Source organism: Pelodiscus sinensis, chromosome 1, assembly GCF_049634645.1.
Source record: "Pelodiscus sinensis isolate JC-2024 chromosome 1, ASM4963464v1, whole genome shotgun sequence".
NCBI classification, from domain to species: Eukaryota; Metazoa; Chordata; order Testudines; family Trionychidae; genus Pelodiscus; species Pelodiscus sinensis.
The window spans coordinates 313,312,088-313,337,785 of NC_134711.1; the positions used below are offsets into that span (position 1 = coordinate 313,312,088).

General features: G+C 43.8%; 1 long non-coding RNA gene across 1 annotated transcript in view; it reads left to right on the plus strand.

Moving 5' to 3' along the window:
- Nucleotides 1-15,809: 15,809 nt before the first annotated feature.
- Nucleotides 15,810-25,698, plus strand: part of LOC142827158 (uncharacterized) — an 88,620-nt gene continuing 78,731 nt past the window's right edge. Inside the window, exon 1 of the long non-coding RNA XR_012901627.1 lies at nucleotides 15,810-15,968. This is a non-coding gene — a long non-coding RNA (uncharacterized LOC142827158). The remainder of the gene's footprint in view (nucleotides 15,969-25,698) is intronic.

Genomic DNA, 25,698 nt, shown 5'->3' on the forward strand with positions numbered 1-25,698 from the left:
CCAAAGAACTCTCTTTTTCCTGTCCACACACACCTTTTTCCGAAAGAGCTCTTTCGGAAAAAGGCTTCTTCCTTGTAGAAAGAGGATTACCAATGCCAGAAAAACCCCTCTGTTCTTTCGATTTACTTTCAGAAGAACGCAATTGCAGAGTGGATGTAACTCAGGTTTTGTCGGAAAAACAGGGTTTTTTTCAGCAAAATTCTGTAGTGTAGACATACCCTGACTTAGCCTAAGGTCAGAGAAGGGCACAGATTTCAGTGGTGTGGGAGATAATGACTTCACACCTCTTCCAGCCTTTTGACTGACGTCACTGGAATCTGTATGTGCCCAGCAAGGGTAGAATTTAATGAGATATATTGTTGTAAACTCTGAATATATGCATGACCAAGTTACTGCTGTATATTTGCATTTTTATCTCAAAATTATGGGAGATTTATTGTTTCTGAGACATCTGTACAGGACATGAGTACTGCATTGAGAGATATGAGAAGGACAACTCTATTTTAGATATAATCTGGATGAATACTTTATAATTTATGAGGAATTATAAAAGTGGTTTGTTTTTGTTTCTGTCTTACAGTTTGTCAGAGTAATATCATCAACCTCATGCAGTTTGACATGAATTCTTCAAAACATTGCTGGAGATGCTACAGAAACTAGTAATACAGCTATTTCTTTCTGTATAATGAACCGATCATCGCATTAGTTTTCCTGAGAGTTACACAGCATCAACAAGCTAATGCTAGTTCTCCATCTGGATCTCAGAAGCAGCAAAGCATTTAGAGATACACAAAATTGCTCCAGGCACCCAGAAGAGTTAATCTGGCTCTGCTAGAGGATGGTCTAATTTGCACCAGCCTGCTTGGATTCCTGAAAGCACCATATACCCACTAGACACTGCTGGAGCACTCCATGTACGACTCATTCCCAATGTCTTCTGCACCAGGAGCTGGGAGAGGGAGGCCTTAGGAGCTGCCTTCTACCAGATCTGTGCCTTCAAGGGATCACCTTGCTCCCCACAAAAAGGGGTAGAGTGTGGCTGACAATCTCTCTCTTTATTGATATATACATACCTCATTCTACTCAATGGTATTATTTCAGAATAACTGACATTATTCCGAAATAACATAGTCTGCATCTACATAGCAAGCCATTATTTTGAAATAACATTGAGCAGGAGGACTTCTTATTTTGACTCCTGTAACCCTCATTTTACGAGGAAGAGTGCTTTAACTCAGATTTCCTGTTATGTAGGCAGCACCAAAAGCCAAAATAAGCTATTTTGACTTAAGCTACGCAATTGACATAGCTCAAGTTGCGAAGCTTATTTTGGCTTTAGCCCTGCTGTGTAGACATGCCCTTATTGTCTTATTGTCCCAGCTGAAGCCAGTGGTAAAGCTCCCATTGACATTAATCAGCCCAGGAGTGAGGGAGGAATTTAATCAGAGTGCTGCTATAAGGGTCAGAGATGGAGAAGACTGATTAGTTCCCATATAATCCATCTCTGCCAATGCAGGATTGCTCTCAGCAATACATGATCTTGTATTTTTGGCCAGTCTAACTTAAATGTCCCATTGGATGGGGATTCCATAATTCTCTTCAGAGACTATTCTATAGACAAGTCAGTCAGTCTCTCAACAGTTTTCCTCCTCCTCATCAGAAATGAGATATCACTATATAAACCAAAGTTGTTGCCATCCTTCCAGTGCTTGTATATTATTATTGCCATCCTTCCGCCAGGTGTTATCATCAGTGAAAAGAGCTAAACTCAGATATCATGGGGGTACCTCTTAAAGCTAATAAACAGCACTGGCTTCTGCTAACCCTGTATTCTATCCATGCCAAATGTGGATCAATATTACAGTCGAGGGATGTTGGTTGTACATGAGAGTGCACATGCTTTGCTTCCACTTCTGCATCACCTCTTGCCATGATGCTTCTTAATGCTGAGTCTGAGTCCTCAAACTTCACCAGATCCAGATCAGTGGTGTCAGATAGGGAATTCCATAGCAAAGTTCACTCTGCACTATCATTAACCATTCTATGTTTGTGTGTGTGTGTGTGTGTGTGTGTGTGTGTGTGTGTGTGTGTTGTGGAATGGGAGTGAGGGGGTCAGTGGCATCATAGGATGCTTGAACAGTCTCCACCACCAGGGTCTCATTCCTAGTCAAAGGCAGCATTCCCTTTCCCCTGCCTCTTGTTTCTGTAGCTTATGTCCAGCTCTACTGGCCATCCATGCAAGGTTGGAGACTAGGACAACTCCTCACTCTTGGACTATTAAGTATAGTTATTTGCTCCCCGCCCCCTATAATATAGATAACAGCAGTTAACAACTTGAATGAATTTTAATCAAAACGACCAGAATGTCACAGTGGGAGGGTGGGTAACTTGCAAATAAGGCCGTCTGGTTCTATTCCTCACATTCGCCAACAGATGGCAGCAGACAACTGCGTCCCTAAATTACAGAGCAGCTGCAGGCTTGCATCTGTATTGGGACAGTGTTTAGGAATTCCAGTTGTGGATTGGGATGCATGGTGGGGGGGGGGGGGCGGGGGAAGGGGAGGTGCTGCACACTCTCAGAACAAAAAACACTCTCTATAGTGAATAGTTTACTGTGACTGTGCAATTAACAAAACCAATGATTGCCCATTCCCTGTACTTCTAGCTTGAAAAGGCTGAAGATAGGGTAGCAATACTAGTTACCCCAAACAGTGTATGTCGATGTTTAGGGTATCCACAATAGGTGATAGAATATTCCCCTTTACTTTGGTCACTGATTTCTAAAGCTATTGCTATTGAGCTCTTTTGATTTTTTCACAAATCAATCCCTCCTTTCCCCTACTTATTTTAATTGCTGTTCTCTGAACTGTCTCCAGTGTTCCAATCTCTTTCTGATGATGTGCTGACAAAAGCCTTCACTATTCCTGATGCAGTTGCTCCAGAGGCAACTAGAGAGGACCTGTTACCTACCTGCTCTGCAAAATGCTGCTACTACCTGTGGAATCTAAATTTTCATTGGTCTTTTTTGCTTTCAGATTACATTGTGCACCTGTAGCTTTCTTCATCTCAGTCAGTATCTATGGTTGGTTTTGAATCTCAGATTAAACCTTGCTTGTTAATTTGTTTCCTGTATTTTCCCCATGTTTTTCATCCCTGCGTTTCATTTCTTACTCCTCACAGGAGTTCACAAATCCTTTTTAGTTTGTTATTTGTGTTACAGTAGCTCATGGGGCACTAACTCAGATCAAGGCCAGAAGGAGGAAGTGGGTGACAGGGGATGGATCACTTGATGATTATCTGGCTCTGTTCATTCCATCTGAGGCACCTAGCTTTGGCCACTGTCCCAAGACAAGATACTGAGCTACATGGTCCTTTGGTCTGATAGAGTATGGCTGCTCTTGGTTATTACTGAGCTAGATACAATACCAACACATTGTAAGAGACACTCCCTGCCTCAAGGAGCTTAGTGTCTAAGTAGGAGAGACTGACAAAAAGTGAGGCGAGAAGTACTGTTTTATCGCAGTGGACAGATAGGGAATTGAGGCAAGAGATTAGGAATTCAATTCTGTAAGGGGGGCTGAGATCCAAGCAAAGGTTTTAAATGTTAATGTTATGCATGTGAGTAGATCCACTGAAATCAGCAAATAAATTGAGCTAAGTAGGGCTGCTTATGTGTGTAGTTAAACCTGTGAATTGACTCTTGAGCAGAGGACAGGTTCCAGGAGGGAAATTTTTGGAGGATGGACTAATAATAAATTTCAAAAAATTACTTTTGCTCCTATGCAGAACAAAAATGAGACCTTGCAACTTTTTTTTTTTCAGGGACAGAGAGACCACCCAGTGTAGCAATAGCTAGATTGCTACGTAGGGGAACCAAAAGCCTGCACAGGTCCCTGGCAAAGTGTGTAGTGCCAGAGGGGAGGCACCTTGGGTTGAAGAGGGGTTGCTGTGGGCAGCCAGATCGCCACACTGCCCGGAGTATGGCTGTCCCCCAGCCCTGAGTGCGGGGCTTGGTGCTTTGGCAGTGATTTAAAAGGCACAGGGCTCTGCCCACTGCCGCTTTGAATTGCCAGGCCTTAGAGCATCTGTCCTCTTTACTCCCAGCCCATTGACAATCCATCGGCAGGCCTGTGTTTTAGGTACTGAGCAGGGATGAGGGTGACACTGCTTCATATCCTTGCTCAACTGATTCAGGCCTTCCCCATCCCAGACAAGTGTCCCAAACACTAGGCTACTGAGTGACTCTCTCCCTTTGGGGCTATTCTCTTTTTGTCACTGGGAGGGAGAGGGAGAGAAAGAGAGAAAGAGAGGGTATGTCTACACTACCACCCTAGTTCGAACTAGGGTGGTTAATGTAGGCAACCGGAGTTGCAAATGAAGCCCGGGATTTGAATTTCCCAGGCTTCATTTGCATCTTGCTGGGCACCGCCATTTTTAAATGTCCGCTAGTTCGGACTCCATGCTCGCGGCTACACGCGGCTCGAACTAGGTAGTTCGAGGTGGTTCAAACTAGGGTGGTAGTGTAGACATACCCAGAGAGACTCTATAGCCTGATGCTCAGAGCACTTGCTTGGTTTATAGCAGACTCAGTACAAGTCTGCCTGATTTAGCACAGGACTTGAGCTGAGTCTGCCATGTCCCACCTGGGAACACCTGCCTGACCCTGGGAAATTCTCAGGAAATGGTAAATATTTTAATTTGGACAAAATGACCTTTTTCAACAGAAAAATGTTTTGTTAATTTTTTTATCTAGCCCTACTCTCCTGCCCTTATTTTTTAAGATTCTTTCCAGTGAAGAAGCAAAATGTATCTACAATGAATAGGGGCCTGCTTTCACTGAACAGCTTAATAAAATCCCACCACTGCCGGTATGTTAGTATAACCCTAAACCTGCTAGCAGAAATGTACAACGCTTGCTTCTCCTCTTACTTGCACTGGTATTAATGAGACGTAAACTCCATCCAAGTCAGTGGAGTCAGCCCATTTAAGAGCTGAGGAGAATGAAGCCCACAGTTCTGTAAGTAGTCCTTGAGCTGCGCTAGTCCTCCTGAGTACTATCCACTTATACCACAGGGAAAATGTAATCAACCATGTTGCAAGTGGAATTAAGAGAAAACATCTCCCTCAACTATATTAATTCGTTAGGCCAATTCTCTTAATTACAGCTAGATAAACCTTAACTTCATGTTCAGATTCCCCCTCAGGCCTGGCACTTAAGGGAAACTTCTTGTTCCACACTGCAATTCTTTCCTTTTCTTTTTGAATGGTGTTTTGCTCCATCTCATCCAGGGATGGAGAACTATGAAGATTAAAATGAAAAGCCTCCTGGAGTTCAGCTCCTCTATGCACTGGTTGCTGCAATGTTAGACTATCTTGTTGGTTGCTGGCACCAAGCTATCCTCTTACCTCAGGCTGATTGCTGGCTAGTTTATAAAAAAAAAACCATTTCTCTCTGCTTCTGACACAGAGGCTTTTGGTGGGGAGAAGAATATATTAAACATGTAGAAGAAATAGGGAACCGTTTCAAGTTTCTTAAGAGTTGGTATAAAATAAAGGCAGGCTGCTAGCAGGAAAAAAAAATCAAGATCTTTAAAGGGCCCTTCTAAAGTGAATTCTTTCAAGTCCCACTTCTGCAGTTTGATATACAGTCCTAAGTGTGGGGGACTATAAATCTGGTCAACATACACTATTGCTGTGAGCAAAATAAGCAAGTTGGATCCACCACGTGATGGACAAGCTGTGGCATGCTGGTGAACTACTGTGCTGGCAATTAGCGGAGCTTGACTATATATTCCATTTTTTGTAATGAGTTGTGGTGGAGGCGGAGCTAGAACTGAGTGTTTGGCTTTTTTGCCATCAGCTAGAGAAGAAAATAAAGCGAACCACGTAACTCTGCAGAAGGCATGGAAGAGGGCATCTGTGCATAAGGTATTTCACTCATCATCAATTATCCTAGAGTGCCATTTAGAACAAGGGCTGTACATTAGGCCTGAAATATTGGGCTTGAGAAAAGCAATTGTTTTGCTCCGTTAGAAGATTAAATATAAGTAGTAGCGGTGGGATTTTCAGAAGTGCAGAGTAGGGATGTAATCATTTACAGCCAAATGACTAAACATTAGGTTAACCGAATGTTTAACTGGTTAACCTACTAAGCGGGATCCTAGCCATGTGGAGTGAGTCACCAGCTGGGGCCCAGCAGGGCAGGAGCAGCTATCTACCCGTGACAGGCCATGGGTGGGGGCTGTTTCCAGGTAATGGGTTAACTGTTACCCAGTAAGCATCACCCAGAAAGGTTACCCATTCACCTCCCGGTTATCCATTCACATCTCTTGTGCAGAAGTGTTAGTCATTGAAGTTAATAGTCCAGCTCCCATTAACTATGATGGGAATGAGGCCAGTGCCAAGTGCTTTTGAAAATCAAAGGCCTAAGGTTCTGCAAATACTAACCATGAGGGTGTTCCCCCTCTTGCACGGGTGAGTTTGCCAAGTCAGAACCCATTTCCTTGCTAGCATGTACATGATTTATTTACTTATGGGACTTCATTTAGCTTGTGCATTGATGCTAGACTAGTCTGCTTCTAATACGTTTCATTTTCTGGGGCTCATGCATTGGCACAATGCTGTCTTTGTGTTACAAGTGAAGTCATAATGTGCTGGTTTCCTGAAAAGTGGCACATTAAAACCCCCATCTGGACTTCTGGGTGATTTGAATATTTTCATTTCCATCTGCCCCTTCCTAAGAGCCACTCATTTACCATTTCAATACTGTGGTATCTGCAAGAACTGTAGTGCTAGAGCATGAGAAGTTGAAAAAGCACAGTGACTTTGAGGGGACCATTGTGATGGGGCGTTCCATATTCTCCATGGAGATGCGCTTATGAATATGACATCACTGGAAAAAGGGAGGAGGGAGGAACAAGGAGTCTGTGCAGCTCTCTTTACATTGAGAAAGATGGTGAATTTCATGAGTTTATACTGTGCAGATCTCTATCCAGCATAAGCCGGATTTACCTATGGTTCAGCTCCCAGACAGGCTGTGTACTGGAGTTCTGGGGAAAGGCCTTACACTAAGCTGCTTACAGTGAGTGTTTGCAGCCTTGGAAGTATGACCCTGTCCCTGTATCTGTGCTGAAGCAGGCTGGAGAGCTGGGCTCAAGAGAACAAGGTTACAGGGAGCCCAGCTGTCAGGGAAAGCAGGCTCAGTAGAGTTTCAGCACATCAGGTAACAGTCTCAAGAGGTATGTCTACACTACCCTCCTAGTTCGAACTAGCGGGGTAATGTAGGCATACCGCACTTGCAAATGAAGCCCGGGATTTGAATTTCCCGGGCTTCATTTGCATAAGCGGGGCGCCGTTATTTTTAAAACCCCGCTCGTTCGAACCCCGTGCAGTGCGGCTACACGGGGCACGAACTAGGTAGTTCGAACTAGGCTTCCTAGTTCGAACTACCGTTACTCCTCATTCCACGAGGAGTAACGGTAGTTCAAACTAGGAAGCCTAGTTCGAACTACCTAGTTCGTGCCCCGTGTAGCCGCGCTGCACGGGGTTCGAATGAGCGGGGATTTAAAAATGGCAGCGCCCCGCTTATGCAAATGAAGCCCTGGAAATTCAAATCCCGGGCTTCATTTGCAAGTGCGGTATGCCTACATTACCCCGCTAGTTCGAACTAGCGGGGTAGTGTAGACATACCCAAGGGGATCCTGACCTGTCACAACCACGTCGTCTTAACTTCTCCAAGTCAGAAGTCAGTCCAATGAAAGATATTGTCTCACCCACTTCATCTCTCTAAGCAGATGTCCTCACAGAAGCACTGTTTTGTTGGCTTCACTGCATGTACACTGGCGGTTTTGCCAGCATATCTATATCTGGTAGGTGGTGTAATTTTTACACACTTCTAATGAACATAGTTAGATTGGTAAAACTTTGCCATATAGATGAGGCTTGGTTCAATCATTGAACACATGTAGAAGAGCTTTACCTATCTCAGTACATCCCTGAAAGCAGAGATATTACCCCCGATCTATAGCTCTGGCTATTGCTATATTCCCTAAGACTGGGGAAGAGTTGTGGGCTGCTGTCTGTACATGCGCTACAATCAGGGTAGCTCAGGGAAGATGAATAAGTCTTTATTAACATACAGGCCCGCCAATGGCGAGGGGGAAGGAGGGAAAGAGGACAACTGCTCTGGAACCTGGCAATCTAATGGGGCTTCTGGTGACTGCTGCTGATCCGCTGAAGCCCTGGGACCCTTAAATCACCACCGGAGTCTAGAGTGGTGGGCTGCAAAGTCCCAGGTAGCGTACTCCAGATGGCACTGAGGGGGGAGGCAGTGCAGTCTGGGCAGCACTGTGGGCCTGCTATCCCAGCCCTGCCCCTTCCACTGAGGCTCCACCCCTTCCAGGGACATGGAGCTGGCTCCCCCCTACCTTGCCCAGTGAGTTTGTCGGCTCGCCTGTTAACATAAGCAAACTGCAAGGGGCAGATGTGGCACATTGCGTTGCACTGTGTGACCTTGCCTTTAGAACTTTCTGCCAGTGGGCAACTCCACAATGCTCTTGTATATGTGATTTTTAAAGCAATAAAATGGGAGACAGACAGCTATGATGCCCATCTTCTGTATATGTGAATGAAAAATATCTGTCATCCTGTGCAATGAAAAGTCACAAAACTTCATCCTTGTCTTGGGAAGGAACCAGCCAAGTCTGAGCTAGTTGATTTCTTTTTCCATTGCAGTTTTTCAATGATAGATTCTCAGCATGTTTTTAGGGGAAGCAGGTGGAAGAAGGGCAGCATATGTGCAGAATTGCAAAGGGATTTTTAAGTTGTTTTAATTTATCAGCGCCTACAGGAGTTGACAATTCAGGTGGCATTAAATAATGAAGTGAACAGTGCAAATTGCTGTACAAAAACAACTTCCAATCACTTGAATCCTGGTACCCAATTACTACCTGTGTGAAACATCTTGACAGCCCATATACTAGCCTTACACGTCATCCCATCAGAGACCAAAATTTTTCAGAGTTTAGAAACAAATAATATCACTGAAATATCTTAACCAAGAGAAATAAATCATGTCAAACCAAATAAATCAAAAGACATTCATTTATTTCACTTAATTCTCTTACAAATGCTCTAAGAAAATGGTGAAGAGGCGTGTTCTCTACCTGTGATGTATAACAGGCCTGTACGGTCTCAAGGCTGCGATGTTGACAGATTCCAAGGACAGAAGAGACTACTGTCATCATTTAGTCTGACTCCAGCACCTCACAGGCCATAGAATTTCTCAGAATAAATCCTGTTTGAACAACAGCATAGATTGTAGAAAAACATCCAATCTTAATTTCCATCACAACCCTTAGCAGTTTGTTCCCACAGTCAATTACCCACTCTGTTAAGCCTTATTTCAAGTCTGAATTTGCTTCAGTTTCCAACTACTGGATCTTGCTGTACCTTTTTCTGCTAGACTGAAGAGCCCATTTACCACTTTTTTGTTCCCCACTTTGTTATTTATGGACTGGGATCAAATGACCCCATAACTTTCTCTTCGTTAAGCCAACTGGATATAGCTGTAAGTCTATCACCCCAAAATGTGATCAGATCCTTATCATTCTCATGGCTCTTCACACTTCCAGGATGTTGATAAATGGGAAACAGTTCAATGAACCCCAGGACTGGGACTGGCACTTGCTTTGCCCAGAGGGATATTGGCACATCCCCCATCCCTCATGAAGCCCCATCCAAATCAGTGGTCATTGATTTCAGCGGGATTTGGTTCTAAAAAATGGTTAGTTACAGTAGGACTAAGGGGGAAAGGAGAGCACAGGATTGATTAAGAAAACTCCAATAAAACTCCTTCCACTTATAACATTTTGGACTTTCCTTACTTTGAGAACAATTCTCATATGGATGCTTCATTTTTTTTTCTCCCAGGCTATGTCTACGCTACAGAGTTTTTTCGGAAAAATAGCCATTTTTCCAAAAAAACTTCACTTACATCCACACACTGCAATCGCTTTCTTTCGAAAAAAAATTGAAAGTACAGAGGGGGGTTTCCAACATTGGTAAACCTCTTTCTATGAGGAAGAAGCCTTTTTCTAGAAGAGCTCTTTTAGAAAAAGGCATGTGTGGATGGGGAAGAGGGAGTTCTTTCGAAAGAAGAGGAAAGAGAAAAAAGCACGGGTGCTCTGGGCTACTTCTAGACTGCAATCCTCTTTCGAAAGAGGCTTTTTTGAAAAAGAGCATCTAGACTACAACCAGTACTTTCGAAAAAGCAAGCCGCTTTTTCGAAAGAGAGCACCCAAGCAGTCTGGATGCTCTCTCTTAAAAAAGCACAGTTTGCATTCAATAGTGCCTTTTTTCAAAAGAGCACTTTTGAAAAAAGGTGTTATTCCTTATAAAACAAGGTTTTCCGTGGTCGAAAAAACTGCTGCGTTCTTTCAATTTACTTTCGAAAGAACATGGCAGCAGTCTAGACGCAGGGGAAGTTTTTTTCGAAAAAACTCTGTAGTCTAGACACACCTGGTGACCACTCTGTCCATAATAATCCCAGCTGAAATGTGAGATAGCACCCATTCAATGTGGAAGTGCTTTTGAAAAAGCAGATTGCTTTTTGATGCACTTTTGTAGTGTGGATGCTCTCTTTCAGAAGAAGTTTTTTCAGAAGATCTCTTCTGGAAAAGCTTCCGAAAGAATCCTGCAGACTAGATGTTGCCCCACATTGTTATATTTGCCTGCAGTTCTGAAGATCGGTAAAACACTCAGACTTTTACCTTTAAGAGGGGGAGGGGAGGGGATTTTCTTACTCATCAAGAAACATCTCACTTCTCCAATCCTCCCGCCTCCTAAACCAAAAGAAAGCAAAAAACCAAGCCCCGTGGTGTTACTAGCATTGCTTGTAATACTATTGAAAACACCGTCTTGGTCACAAATCTCTTGTTATGTTTTAGGAGCTACTGTAATATGCACAACTGCAGAGAAGTGGGTACATTCTGAGAACTGGCATTTGAACAGTGGTCAGAGCTGTTTGTGGTTATAAACTTCACCTGGATATCACATCCCCAAAGCCAGCTTACTTTGGGATCACACTGTGTAATGATTTTAATTTTTTTTTTACTGCAGTTAATATGGCATGAACAATGCCTAGAGCTGCCATAAACTGGTAAAGAGAAGGTTCCAGGGAAAGTACAAAAATGAGGGCTTTGGCTTGACTGAGGTTTTCTTATAGCATGAAAGCTGCAAGCGACTGCTTTTCATGCTCAGACTGTCTTAGGGTCACCCTACTTTTGCTGAAAAGACACAAGGTCAAGATTCTCTGCTGTGGCTATGGGTAGGCATGGCCCAGCCAAGGGGAGGGCAATATGGCACTAAGCCACCATTGTGCCTCTGTGACCCTCTTCTAGAGTAATTTTTGTAGTAGCCCCAAAGGCTCCTCTAATGTCTCCTCTTTATACTGCTATCTATGGCCTGTCTATGGCCTGCTCCAACTCAGAATCCTCCTCCTTTTATTCATTGCCATGCCTCATTTGCATATCTTCTTGTGCAAGAATGCGCAATGTAGATGTAGCCTCTGAGTATAAGACATGTCCCTATATTTACATGAGCAAAGTGCTTCTTGTGTAGATTTGACTTTGATGAGCCTTGCAGGTTAGGTTTAATGCTCACTGAAAGAGCCAAAGTGTGTGGGAAACAGCTGCTGATTGTGTACACAGAGTAGCGATAGAAAACAGGGAGCTTCCACTCTGTCCATATATGCAATTCTTGTAGTGGACACACAGGGAACCTCCTGGAATTTAGATGCCATTTGAATTCAGACCTACCGTCTACTTTGCATCTCAGAATACTCTGCAAATACAAGCACTCCTGAATTGTGGAACCAGACTTCATAGCTTTTGGCCCACTATTAACTGTGAGGGATAAAATATTTATCCAACATCATTTTAATCCTGTCATGGATTTTCCCATTTTGGAGGCTCTTTGCAACACTAATGATTAGCTTTATTCATTATATTTGTTGGAAACTGATACAGCTGTATCTATCAAATCTACCTACGAAGCCCAAGACACAAGAACATGTGCAAATAACGAAACAGCAAAAACACAATCAAATATACAAAGATCAAAGGAACTCCTTGAAATTCCACGTGTTATAGAAAAAAAAACTCAGGAAGAGAAAGAGAGAGAGAAAAGTGAGAGGAAAGTTCCATGGTTTCATATAAGTTAAGGCCAGAAGGGATCATTAGACTATCTAATCTGAGCCCCGGTATATCACAGGTCATTACATTTCCCAATGACTTTAGTTAAGCTAAAGCATTTCAGGACTGTGTCACAGCTGGAGAACAGGAGAGATTGAGGGGTCACCAATGCCTGGGGCCCCTGCAATGGCAGGGAACTGATTAGATGAGATATGCCCTGATAATGCTAGCAGGAGATCTATGCTATCTATCTTATTTTGCAGAAGAAGGTGGAAAATGCCCAAAGTCCCTGCCAATCTGACCTGGGGGAACATTCCTTCCCAACCTTGAACATATGAGCAAGAGACACCAGGCAGGCATTTAAGACAGCAGATTCTCTGTAGTGCCTAAGCCAGTGTCCTGTCTACAGCTGTGGCCAATCTCATGCTTCAGAGGTAGACAAAAACAATCCCCAAATACATCTGGTCTATTGTGCATCAGTTTTCTTGAATGATTTTCCTGTACAATTTTTCTAAGCATCTACTATTGTATTTACTCTCACTGGTGACAGACATGGTATAATAATGCTAACACTTATTTAATGACTACTGCAGTATTACCTATAGACCAGAGTCAAGCTGGGTCCCATTGTGCTAGGTGCTGTACAAACACAATAAATGACAGTCCCTGCCTGAAAGCACTTTCATCTACCTGTTACACCTTGCCTTTTAGATTGTAACACAAATACCCAGATAGGGCAAGAAAGATGGAGTCATAAATATAACAGGGTATACACATTTACAGCCACTCAGTAGTAGTGATCCCAGCTCTCTCCCTGCCCAGCAGTTATCAGAGTGTAATTTATGAGTTTTGAGAGGGAACCTGAAGGAAGACAAGGTGGTGGCTCTGCAGGGAACTTTTCCTACTTGTAAGTGGCAGCATGGGAAAAAGGGCAGAAGTGCTTGTTGGAGAGGTGACTATCTGAGAAAGACACCATTGGCAAAGGTGGAAGCTGACCATTTGAAAAATTACTAGTCGAATAGGTAGTGGGTTGAAATTAATATTTTTCATCCCTGTGCAGAATAAATTTTATGTGCACCAAGGCATGCACAAGTGTGAACTGCCAGTAGAAACACATGTTGTTGGCAGTGGGTGCTCTGCTAATCAGCTGAATGGTATTAGAATATCTTCTGGATGGCCACCGAAGAACTGTGCTTACTGGGAAACTGGTCTAAGTTTTGGATGGCTTTGTGAGGACAAGAAGTTTGCAGCTGGCACAATGGAAGAGGGGAAGTCAATGGAGGACTATTAGAGAGGACTGAATAGTCAGAGCAGTGGGCCGAGATGATCTTAGCATGTTGAATGGATTTAACCAGGATTCAAGGCCTCGGTCAAGCATCAGTGCTGTGGAGTGGTTATACAGCTCCTGATCCTCTATAGTTAGCAGGCAGGACCTGCTACTGGGGAAGTTTAATAAAGAAAGTTACTTCCTAATTAGGGAGTTTTCTAGTTACTGCTTAAGGCATGGCTCTTCATGGTTATAGCCTCACTATAAAGGTCAATGGAGGGAGCAATTACAAATAATCAAAGTGTGAAATGAGCAGGGCTTGGGCAAGAATTTTAGTAGCCTGGGCACTGAGAAAAGGTCATATTTAGAAACATTGTGCAGAAAGAAATTGCAAGATTTGGACACTGTGTGCCTATGGCAAAAGTGCCTAAATGGTACAGTGTAAAGGAACATGCTCCTTGGACAAGAGAATTTACTGTCTGAGACAAAGGGAGTATTGGGCTGATTCAACTCCAGGCAAGGGCAGTTGGATCAGAGTCACAGCCTGCACAGTTCACTGCAGAGCTGAAGGACTGCTGCTCATGATACCATTTTATGACTAATTCTATTACTATAGGGCTGTGTCTAGACTGGCAAGTTTTTCCGCAAAATCATCTGCTTTTATGGAAAAACTTGCCAGCTGTCTACACTGGCTGCTTGAATTTCCGGAAAAGCACTGATGATCTCATGTAAAATCATCAGTGCTTTTCTGGAAAAACTATGCTGTGCGAACGACTTTTGCACAAAAGGGACAGTGTAGACAGCACAGTACTGATTTCCACAAAAAAGCCCCGATCATGAAAAAGGCGATCGGGGCTTTTTTGCAGAAAACCGCGTCTAGATTGGCCACGGACGCTTTTCCGCAAAAAGTGCTTTTGCGGAAAAGCATCCTGTCAATCTAGGCGCGCTTTTCCGAAAACGCTTTTAACGGAAAACTTTTCCGTTAAAAGCATTTTCGGAAAGTCATGCCAGTGCAGACGTAGCCTAGTAGTACCTAGAAACCTCAACCAACAGGACTCCATTGTACTGGGCACCATGATGATGTAATTGTTGGTGAATATAGGGGACAGACTTTAACAAGGCCTGGCAATCAACATCTATTCTAACTCAGCTACCTCATTAGAGGTTGCATTTACAAGCCTTCCTGGTACGTAGTAGTTACTTCTTCTACTAACGTCTTTAGAGTGTTGCTATACCCTCTTCCAGGGGAACAAGATTTGACTGCACTCTTCTCTATCTGGATGTTTGTTTACTGTTTAATCTGTGTCTGAGATCTTATGATGACAGAAGAAGTCATTTAGCTGACCACCATATTCCTCTTTAATAGCCTGACAGCTTCCTTCATACCCCCTCTGAAGCCTGCCAAGTGCACTCCTTTTTCATACAGTAACTTAACTACTCCCCTTAAAAAAACCTAAAACCCCATAATTCTCCTGTGGGTCTTTTTTTTATTTCCACAGTGATATTCTTAGTAAGATACTCTAATGTAGGCACAGGTGTCTAGAAGTAGTCTCCAAAGCACTTAGAACAATTTCCTCTGAGCTTGATTCCTCTTATACATAATGTAACCATAAACTGTATTGACAGTTTCATGGTATTATCTATTATCCATTCTCATTCTCATAGTCTGTGCATGAATTCTTAGCATATATTCTTTTCTCTGAAAACATATGAGCTCCTTCAAACCGAGGGACCCAGTGGTGCTGTAACATTTTAATAGTGGGGGGAGAGGCGGAGCTGAAAGCCAGCCACTGTACCCCTGTCTACCCCCTCCTTCCCAAAGCCGGGGTCAGGAACAGGACTGTGTCTCCAGGTGCACAGGGGCAAGAGGGCCAAAGATGGGACCAGTAGCCAGGTGCCTGAGCAGCAGCTGGGAGCTTGTGTGTGGAGCGGCAGTAGAGCCCCGTGTAAAATGTGGGGGTGCTGCAGCACCTGTGCACCTAATTCCCAACCCTATGTATGAAATTGAGCAAGTCAAGTTGATATATTTGTCTGTCTTTGATAAGTTTCTGGAAATAATTTCTTCAATGTTGTTTGCTGGTCCAACCGGTCAGGAACGTATAGAATTCAATGCCACATTAAGCTGCATTTCCCTCAGAAGGCTTGCTCTTACCCCTATGGTGGGCTGTGCCAGCCCCACACCGGCTCAGAATGGGTTAACAAGAACTTGTAGGCTCAATCAAGGGGCTAATGGAAGCCTGGGCTCAATGAGACTTGCCCTTCTGCACCTGCAGAACTATCAAGACTGGAGGGGAGAATAAAAAAAGGCCTGAAGCCAGCTCAGCTGAGGGGGGGTGGAGCTGGATCTTTGGCTATCTCTCAGTGAGTAAAGTGTGGTTGGAGTCAGGGAGTTGGGCTGGGCTTCTGGCAGACAGCACCACTCTGAAGAGAGTTAGGCCTGCAAAGAGGAACCCAAGGTAGTTGGGAAGGAAAACAGGAGGATGAGAGTTCACCTGGGATTCTCTGTGCTGGTGAGTGGAAAAAACTCCCCTGCAGCTGGATGGTAGAAATTGCCAAGAAGCTCTGCACTGAGCCTGTGAAAGAGGGAGGAGCTGATACTGAGAGTCTCAGACAAGGCACAGGACCCAGGCTGGGTAAGGTAGGAAGTGGGTGAGGGACTTGGCCAAGAGAACCTGTGTAGTCAGGCTTTGATATCTATCAACATGTTCCTGGTCCAGAATTCAGTGGAGAGAGGCCTGGGTTCCATTACCAGCCCATTGAAAAAGGAGGCACAGAACTCTGAAGGAACCTTAAACAAGGGGAAGGATTATTGAAAGCCCCCTGAAACTGGGCTAAGAACTAGTCAGTCTGGGCTTAGGCTGAAGCCTCTGTGGGAGGTCAATGGACTGATCATTTGTTGGACTATAGGTTTACCCCAGAAGAGTTGCAAATGTGATGATTGGCAGGGGGCTGAGACACTGGGGGGTGGGTTCTGAGGTAGGAGAGCCTGCTATGCCCAGCTGTGAAAATACACACTGACAGTTGAGTCATGCTTGCATCACTGTAGAGATCAGTGGCCATTTTGCTACTGACACTAGGAGCAGGGGTGAGCTTTTAGAGCATGCCTACACAAAGAAAAAACCCATGGTGCTGAGTCTCAGCCTGGGTCAGTTCACTCAGGCTCATGAGCCTTTCGCTGCCGGACTGAAATTGCAGGGTAGACACTCCTGCTTGAGCTAGCAGCCAGGCTCTGAAAACTGTTGATCGGGGAGGGTCCTGGTGCCCGAGTGCAATATTTACACTGTCTTTAGTCCTGCACCCAAGAGCCTAGTCTATTAACCTTTACTCTTTAACCCTGTGTAACGGGTTTTTCCTTTCACGTAGACATACCCCAATAGTGACTCAGGTAGTACTTCACTTGTCACTCTTCCTCCTGGGCCCTGTGTTTATTGAAATACACCTGCTGCTTCCTAGCCATTCCTTAGTCACCCAAGGATAACCCCTTTCCCTGTTGTATTTTCTAACCTTATTAGCCTACTGTGCAATACAGTGTCAAATGCCTCTTTCTAATCAAACTAGATTATCTCTACAACATTGCCCTTTTTCCCCCCCTCACCCTCTGTTATCTCCTTGAACAGTCCAGAGGGGCTTGCCAGGAGAGATTTACCTTTTATGAAACCTGGCTGAGTAGCTGTGACCAGCTCATTCTTTTCAGTGTTTTGCAATATCTGGATTTCTCCTGCATCTTCGATTGGATGAGCCAGTCAATCGGCTTTTCAGCATCTGCCTGTTCTTATCATGACTAGGTTAGGTTTGTCCCTCTCCAAAGAACAGCTCAAAATATTTGTTACTAAATGAGACCTTCTGGCATTTCCTTTGAGCTTCTAAGGCAGGAGTGGGGAACCTCAGATACACTGGCTGCATGAGGGTTAGCTGCTAGCAGGCTACCAGATGCTTTGTTTACCTGAGCGTCCATGGGTACAGCTGCTTCTAGTTCCCAGTGAATGCTGTTCACTGTTCCTGGCTAGCAGGAGGTGTGGGGAGTGGCGCAGGCTAGGACACTGCATCTTAAAGTGCCAATTGGCAAGAAATGGTGAACTGCAGCTACTGAGAGCTACAAGTGGCCATGCCTGTGGATGCTCAGGTAAAGAAATTATCTAGTGACCTGCCAGCAGCTACCTCTCATCAACTGCATCCAGCTCATATGCCAGAAGTTCCCCACCCCTGTTCTAAGGAAATGATTTGCTCAGTATTGGGCCTTGACTGTGTGCAGTGATTTGATTTAGCCCCTCGAGGGGCATCTAAGTGTAACCCACACACCTAGTGAGGTTCACTGTCCCATAGTGGCACTTAGACCACAGCAACAGATAAGACCAAGAGACCTCTACAGCATGGGCTGAGAGTCAGCTGGCTTTTAGCCCATGCTGTAGAGGTCTCTTGGTTTTATCTGTTGCTGTGGTCTAAGTGCCACTGCGTGGGACAGTGAACCACACTAGGTGTGTGGGTTACACAAGCACAGTGTAAGTGTCTGATGGTTTTTATACAGTGTTGAGCAGTGTTCCCGCTAAGATTTCTTTCCATCCATGAGTAACCAACATCCTCAGTTTATAGCCCTCTCTTAGACCCTCCCCCAGGATTAGATGATCTCTCAGGGTCCCTTCCCATCCTATGATTACTGTCAGAGTTCAAAATACCAAAAGGACATTGGTGGGTTTGCTACCAATATCATAAGTATGAGATCCAGCAGAAAAGTTTGAACTATAGCATCTCTCAACTTTTATTAAGATACCAAGATATGACCACAGTGTGTCAATGTTGCAAAAGTGAAAAGTATTTAAGCTTCCTCTGTACCTTCTGTATTGTCCATCTTGCCAGAAGCAAGTCCAGTTGCTGTTGTATGTTAGATTAGCCTCAAGGCTGCTCTAAGTCTGCACGACCCACAGTTCCACAGAAGTCATATGAGGCCAAAAATAAGCACAGTTCAGCACTGCTCTAGATTTCCTTAGAATGCCCCTATACTGGGAGCTTTGGGCAGGGGGCACCACAGACCCATTTCATTGTCTCTAAGAAAGCTAGGGTGGTCCCCTACCTACAGTGGGGGTAAGACCCAAGTAGTGAACTGAGATCAATGTCTTTAGGGTACTTTTGTGCCATTGGCATGCAAAATGGTTCTAGGGCATCCGATGGTGTGATGTGTGACTCCATGCCTTTGTGCCATTGGATCAAGAGCTACTGGGTTGTCCAGCCTTCTCCTTCACATGTTCACACTGCATAATGCTGCACAAATGGGGAGCAGGTTTAAAACTAATAAAAGAAAGTTCTTCTTCACACAGCGTGTAGTCAACCTGTGGAACTCCTTGCCAGAGGAGGCTGTGAAGGCTAGGACTATAACAGAGTTTAAAGAGAAGCTAGATAATTTCATGGAGGTTAGGTCCATAAAAGGCTATTAGCCAGGGGATAAAATGGTGTCCTTGGCCTCTGTCTGTCAGAGGCTGGAGAGGGATGGCAGGAGACAAATGGCTTGATCATTGTCTTCGGTCCACCCTCTCTGGGGCACCTGGTGCTGGCCACTGTTGGTAGACCGGATACTGGGCTAGATGGACCTTTGGTCTGACCCAGTACGGCCTTTCTTATGTTCTTACGTACAAGTAGCATGGACCCACTGGCACAACCAGGTGAATCCAGGGCAAAGCGCTCCTTTCCCCCCTCTGCAGTGGTGCCGGGAGCCTGGGGCACGCTGCTGCGGGAGTCAATGTCTAAAGAGAGATGCAGCACCCTACAAATGTAAAATCCAGATATTGGTACCAGCTGTACAGGAAGAAAAATAATAGTGAAACATATAGAAATAGCCCTTTTTCAATAAACATTCACACCATCCCCAAAGCCACATCCATCTGTAGGCCACTTCATATCAGGTATGGAACCTACACCACACCGAAGTTAATGGGAGGTTTGCTATTGACTTCATCAGTAAGGTCAGTATTTTTTTGCAGTCACACATGTTACATTATTGAACATAATATGAGACAATAGACTGATGGCTAAAGAGATGGCTATGCAGAAACTGACATGTGCTGGCAGTTTGCTTTACTACACAAACACTTTTTTCTGCAATCATGTTAGTGCTTTAAAATTGCTTACAAGACACTGAACTAAGCACAGAAATAGCAGGAAAGAAAATTCAGTGAGAGGAAGTAGGGAATAGGGCAATGGTTAACTGCTTTCCTGGAAGCAGCCTCCCACCCATGGCAGGCTGCAGGCAGAGGATTGCTCAAGCCCCACCAGGCCCCCACATGGGGTTACCAGCCAAAAGCTGGTGGCTAGAGCCAGGAGTCAGACCTGGCAGCCTGCCCCATGCGGGGCTGAGAGCTTCTCCAGTAGGGTTGAAGCAGTCCCCCACCTGGGATCCCACTTAGTCGGTTAGCTAGTCAAACCTTAGGTTAACCTAACATTTAACTGGTTAACTGATTAATTGGGATTTTACATCCCTATCTCTAATCTGACCTCCCTGCATCATAAAGGCCATTGAATTTCACCCAGTGATTCCAGCAGTGGAGGGAACTGTTCTTCCCCTCTGTGTAAGACTTCATCACTGTGCTTGAAATTGTTTCATGCTTTACTTTCTGCATGTGAGGTGTTGATGAAACTGCTCACATCCCTAAAATTAACCTTGCATGCTTAAGTGCTTTGCTGAATCTGAGCCCATGTTGAACACTATGGGTATCTTAACAGGAAACCCAAATCAAGATTCTGTTTAACGCTTTATAAATCATGATTTACTGAGCCACTCAATTTTTTTAACGTAATGACCCTATATATTTAACCTCCAGAGCATTCCTTTTTCTTTTGCTTCTTTTATGGTGTAATTATTTTATTCCAGTTCCTTTGCCTGTATTACGCCACTGCTGAGAGGTTGTGTCACCTTAACTATCCTACAGTTAGCAGAAGTAATGCTTTCTGAAAACAAATAAGGATAGCTTCCTGCTATGCATCCCCGAAGGGAAAAATGGTCCAGCATACAGAATGCCATTATCGGATGGAATTCAGAGGCATATACACAAAGGGATTTAGCCAGGTTGCGGGGACACTATTTGCATATGAAACACTGAATCAGTAAAGCTTTACCAAGAAACCACTGCCCAGTAGATGGCATTAGTACCCTAAACACTCAGTCCTGGACTAAAAGTGCAGTGTGGTGCAGATTTTGCAATACATTATTTATGAAAGAAAATTAACTTTGAATCTGTGCATTTTGCCTCAGGCAATATTAAGCAATAAACAAGATTTTCACACCAACAGGTAACGAATAGTTTTCTTAACAAATTAGATGAACCCTGATGTCTCATTTCAGATTACTTTGGAGCTTGATGTCTAATACATTTCTCTTATGTTCAAAATCTCTGTTTTACACAGAATAAAAGGAAAATGACTAGAGAGATACTGTTCTGGGCAAAGCCTCTTAGCACTTTGATGGCAAATATATTTTAGCTTTTAATATTGATTTGTAATCATAAGCATTTCAAACATGTAATTTTGGCTGCACTGTGCTACAGAATGGTAATTCTGAAATTATAGATCACCTTCCCTCAGGTGATTGAATGCCATGCAGATACCTCTTCAAAAATACCCCTGTGGCATACTCCAGGTCAGCATTACGATATACCCATTTTACAGAAGAGGAAAGCAAGGCAGAGAGCTGGAGTGACTTGCCCAGAGACAGTGGCACAGCTGAGAGGGTAACTCAGGAGTAATGACTCTTGAGCCCCTACTCTGACCATTAAATACAACTGCATCCAAATACCACATCCCTTTGGCCCTGGAACCAGTGAAAATGCAGTAATACATATATATACAAGAGGTTTGTTTTATCTGTAATTAAGACTATGGATCCAATTATGACATGACGTGGAAAAAAAGCTTCCTTTCAATATTCATTATTATTTTGAAACAAATGTTGGATACGCAATTCTGGTACAGCTACAGTTCTGTAGGATATTTTTACAGTTCTTAAAGCATGTTGGGTTATTTACAGTGCAAACAGAAAAACAGTGAGAATGGACAATTTTGTTGCTATGGCACTTGAATTCAGCCAAAGAAAACTGAGTTTGTCTATCTAAGGGGCTATTAGGGCTAACTAAAAAGACTATCAAAATCTTGGGATAATACAAATAAGTTTTCAGTCTGTTATTCTTTTGAAATGGTTCAATTTTCTGAAATTTCTATTGATTCCCTACCCCCCAGTATCTTTAGTTTCAAAACAATTTTCAGCCCAAGGTTCTGCTCACTCCCAGTGGTGAAAGTAATTTAAAATTTCTTACAGGTACTGTTGTATTGCAACCCGGGTCCCTCCTAGCTCTTTAAATAGCTCCCTGTTGTCTCTTGCTGAAGCTCAGCCAGCTCTTGCCAGAGCTGTGCACCAGGGAGTACCCACTTACTTCACTTCTGCTCACTCCCAGAGCAAAAAGATTGGGTATTTAAGAGTACTTTCATATTGCCCTTCTGAGATCTATCTCAAAGTGATTCTTTTATTGGAAGACCTCTGAGGAGGCAAGACTGTTACTTGCATCCTGTGTGACCTTCACCAAGTCACTTAACCTCTCTGTGCCTCATTTGTGTACAGAATAGATGGAAATGCTAGGCTAGGTTTTTGTTTCACTTCAGATCACTGGACCAATCTTTTGCTATCTTTACAAATGAAAGCTTGGCAAATACAAAAGTACACAAGATTTTTTTCCAGAGGTAGCATCTGGCTGCTTTGTAATGCACTGGCATCTTTGGTGTTACCTCTCAGGCCATCAGAGAGTTAGACTGTTAATGTCTTGTCTAGGCTGTTTCCCCTGGATACCACAGATTAAGGAATATTTAGATATGCTAGATGTATTCAAGTCATTGGGGTGTGATGAAATTCATCCTAGTGTACTTAAGGAACCAGCTGAAGCTATCTCAGATCCGTTAGCAATTATCTTTGAGAATTCCTGGAAGACAGGGTGAGATCTCAGAAGACAGGAGAAGGGCAAACATAGTTCTCCTCTAAATGAGGAACAAAAAGGTACCGGGAAATTTATAGACTAGTCTGTTTAACTTTGTTCAATTTGTTCTAGTATCTTTCCAAGTATCAGTTTGTAAGCACCTACAGGATAATAGGACTCATATAGGACTATGAGGAATAGACCGCATAGATGTGTCAAGGGCAAATCATACCAAAATAACCTAATTTCCCTCTGACAGGGTTCTTGTTTGGGGAGAAAACAGAAAGACTTTATATATCTTAATTTTTAGCAAGGTTATTGACACAATGTGACATGACAGTCTCGTATGCAATCTAATGTAATTTCATATAGATCACTATAAGGTTGGTGCACAACTGGTTGAAAGACTATTCATGAAGTAGTTAGCAATAGATTGCTGTCGTTTGGTCAGTCCTAAGTTTGGTACTAGTGCACATTTTAAAAAAATGACCTGGATAATGAATTGGAGTGCATGCTTATAAAATTTGTAAATGAAACCAACCTGTGAGGTGTTGCAAGCATTTTGGAGGACAGGATTAGAACTACAAATGACATTGACAAATTGGAGAGCTGGTCTAAGGCCTTCAAGACAAAATGCAACGAAGACAAGTGCAGAGTATTGAAACTTCAGAAGGAAAAATCAAATGTCCAACTACAAAATGGGGAATAGTAAGGCTTGATGGTAATGCTGCTGACAATGATTTGGTGCATATAGTGGCTCTCAAACTGAATATGAATCAACAAGGTTAATAAAGTTGCTAAAAAGGCTAATGTAGTTCTAGGCTGCAGTAATAGGAGTGTCATAGGTAGGACTCAATCTATTCAGAATGGGTGAGGCCTCAGCTGGAGTATTGTGGTCAATTCTGGATGCCACACTTCAAGAAAATTGTGGACAATTTGGAAAGTCCAAGGGAGAACCAGAAACATGACGCAGGTCTAGAAAACATGACCAGATTGGGCATGTTTGATCTTGAGAAAAGAAGGCTGAGGAGGGACTTGATAACTCTCTTCAAATATGTTAAGGGCTATTATAAAGAGGACGGCGATTAAGTATTCCTTACATCTGCTGAAAGTAGGACAATGTAATGGCCTTAATGTGTAGGAAGGGAGATTTAGGTTAGATAGTAGGAAATAGTTTCTAACAGTAATGGTCGTTAAGCACTGGTATAAGCTTTCTAGGGAGGTTGCAGAATCCCAGATAATCACCTGTCAAGGACGATCTAAATTAACTTGGTCCTGCTTCAATGCTGAGGGCTTGACTTGACTTCCTGAGATTCCTTCCAGTCATAAATTTCTGAGATTCTATTATTTCATGCTGATTTTTGCAATTAAGGAAATTTGGAGGCTGCTTGTTTCATATAACTGAGAATCAGGCAAGGAACAAACGCATGCATGTATTATAATTAAAAATGCTGTGTCCTCCCTCCACCCCCAAAGTTAATGTACCATATTGATCTTTCTGTCCTGTCTATTGTCCTTAGAGCAAGATTCTCAGAGTAAGATACTTTAAATATCAAGATTAGAATCATGGACAGCACATGACTCCAGCATTTGGGGAGGCTGGGTCTGACCACTGGTGGGGGAGGGCCAATAGTGCCTGGACTGTGGCCCTGACCCCTGCTCATCCCTGAGGCTCATCCCACTAAGTCTTCTCCTGAGTCCCTTGTCAGATTTTTACCCCCCACTCCATGCTAGGTCCCACTCCTGCTCAGCCACTTCCTCCGAGGGCTTGTTGCTTGTGCTCCTTTGCTCCCTAGAATCCTAGGGCTGGAAGAGACCTCAAGAGGTCATCAAGTCCAGCCCCCTACTCAAAGCAGGACCAATTCCAAGTAAATCAACTCAGCCAGGGCTTTGTCAAGCCGCAATATAAAAACCTCTAGGGATGGAGATTCCACTACCTCCCTAGGTAACCCATTCCAGTGCTTCATCACCCTCCTAGTGAAATAATTTTTCCTAATATCCAACCTGGACCTCCCTCACTGCAACTTGAGATGATTTCTCTTTGTTCTGCCATCTGTCACTACTTAGAACAGCCTCTCTCCATCTTCTTTGGAGCCTGCCTTCTGGAAGTTGAAAGCTGCTATCAAATCCCCCCCCCCCCCCCCCACTCTTCTCTTCTTCAGACTAAATAAACCCAAATTTCTCAGCCTCTCCTCATAGGTCATCTGCTCTAGCCCCCTAATCATTGTGGTTGCCCTCCGCTGGACCCTCTCAATGCATCCACATCCTTTTTGTAGTGGGGGGCCCAGAACTGGACACAATACTCCAGATGTGACCTCACCACAGCTGAATGAAGGCGAATAATCACTTACCTAGATCTGCTGGCAATGCTCCTCCTAATGCAACCTAATATTCCATTTGCCTTCTTGGCTACAAGGGCACATTGTTGATTCATATCCAGCTTCTCATCCACTGTAATCCCCAGGTCCTGTTCTGCCGAACTGCTACTTAGCCAGTCAGTCCCTAGCCTGTAACAGTGTTTGGGATTCTTCCATCCCAAGTGCAGGACTCTGCACTTGTCCTTGTTGAACCTCATCTGATTTCTTTTGGCCTAATCCTCTAATCTGTCTAGGTCACTCCTGATCCTATCCCTGCCCTCCAATGTATCTACCTCTTTCCCTTAGCTTAGTGTCATCCGCAAACTTGCTGAGGGTGCAATCCATCTCTTCATCCAGGTCATTAATAAAGATGTTGAATAAAACCAGCTGTAGAACCGTTCCGTGGGGCACTCCACTAGGAACCGACCTCCAACCTGACATCGAGCCGTTAATCACTACCCAACAGTCTAGCCAGCTTTCTAAGTGCTTCAAAAGAGGGGCAGGCAGTGGGGTGTCTTGAGGAAAGGGGTGAAGACACCTCATTGACCCCCCGGTCTTCCCCTGCTGCTCATGCCTATCTGCCTCCTCCTTCAAGAAGCCCCCTTGCCCACACCTCTGCCTCTCAGGGGCTGAAAAGGTAGGAGTAGTGTGTGTTGGGAGGGAGAGGAGGGGAGTGAGGCTGCAGGGGAAAGCATTGGTGGAGTGGAGACAGGAAGGGTATGTATACACAGCAACATTATTTCAAAAGAACTAGTGTTATTTTGAAATAACTCAGTCCATGTCTACACAGTGGGCAGTTATTTTGAAATAATGTCGAAATACAGTCAAGCTGGAGGAATTCATGCTCCAACTCCCCTTACTCCTCATACAATGAGGGTTACAGAAGGTGGAGGGCTCTATTTCAAAATAAGTGCTGTGTATATGCTCCCAATTTC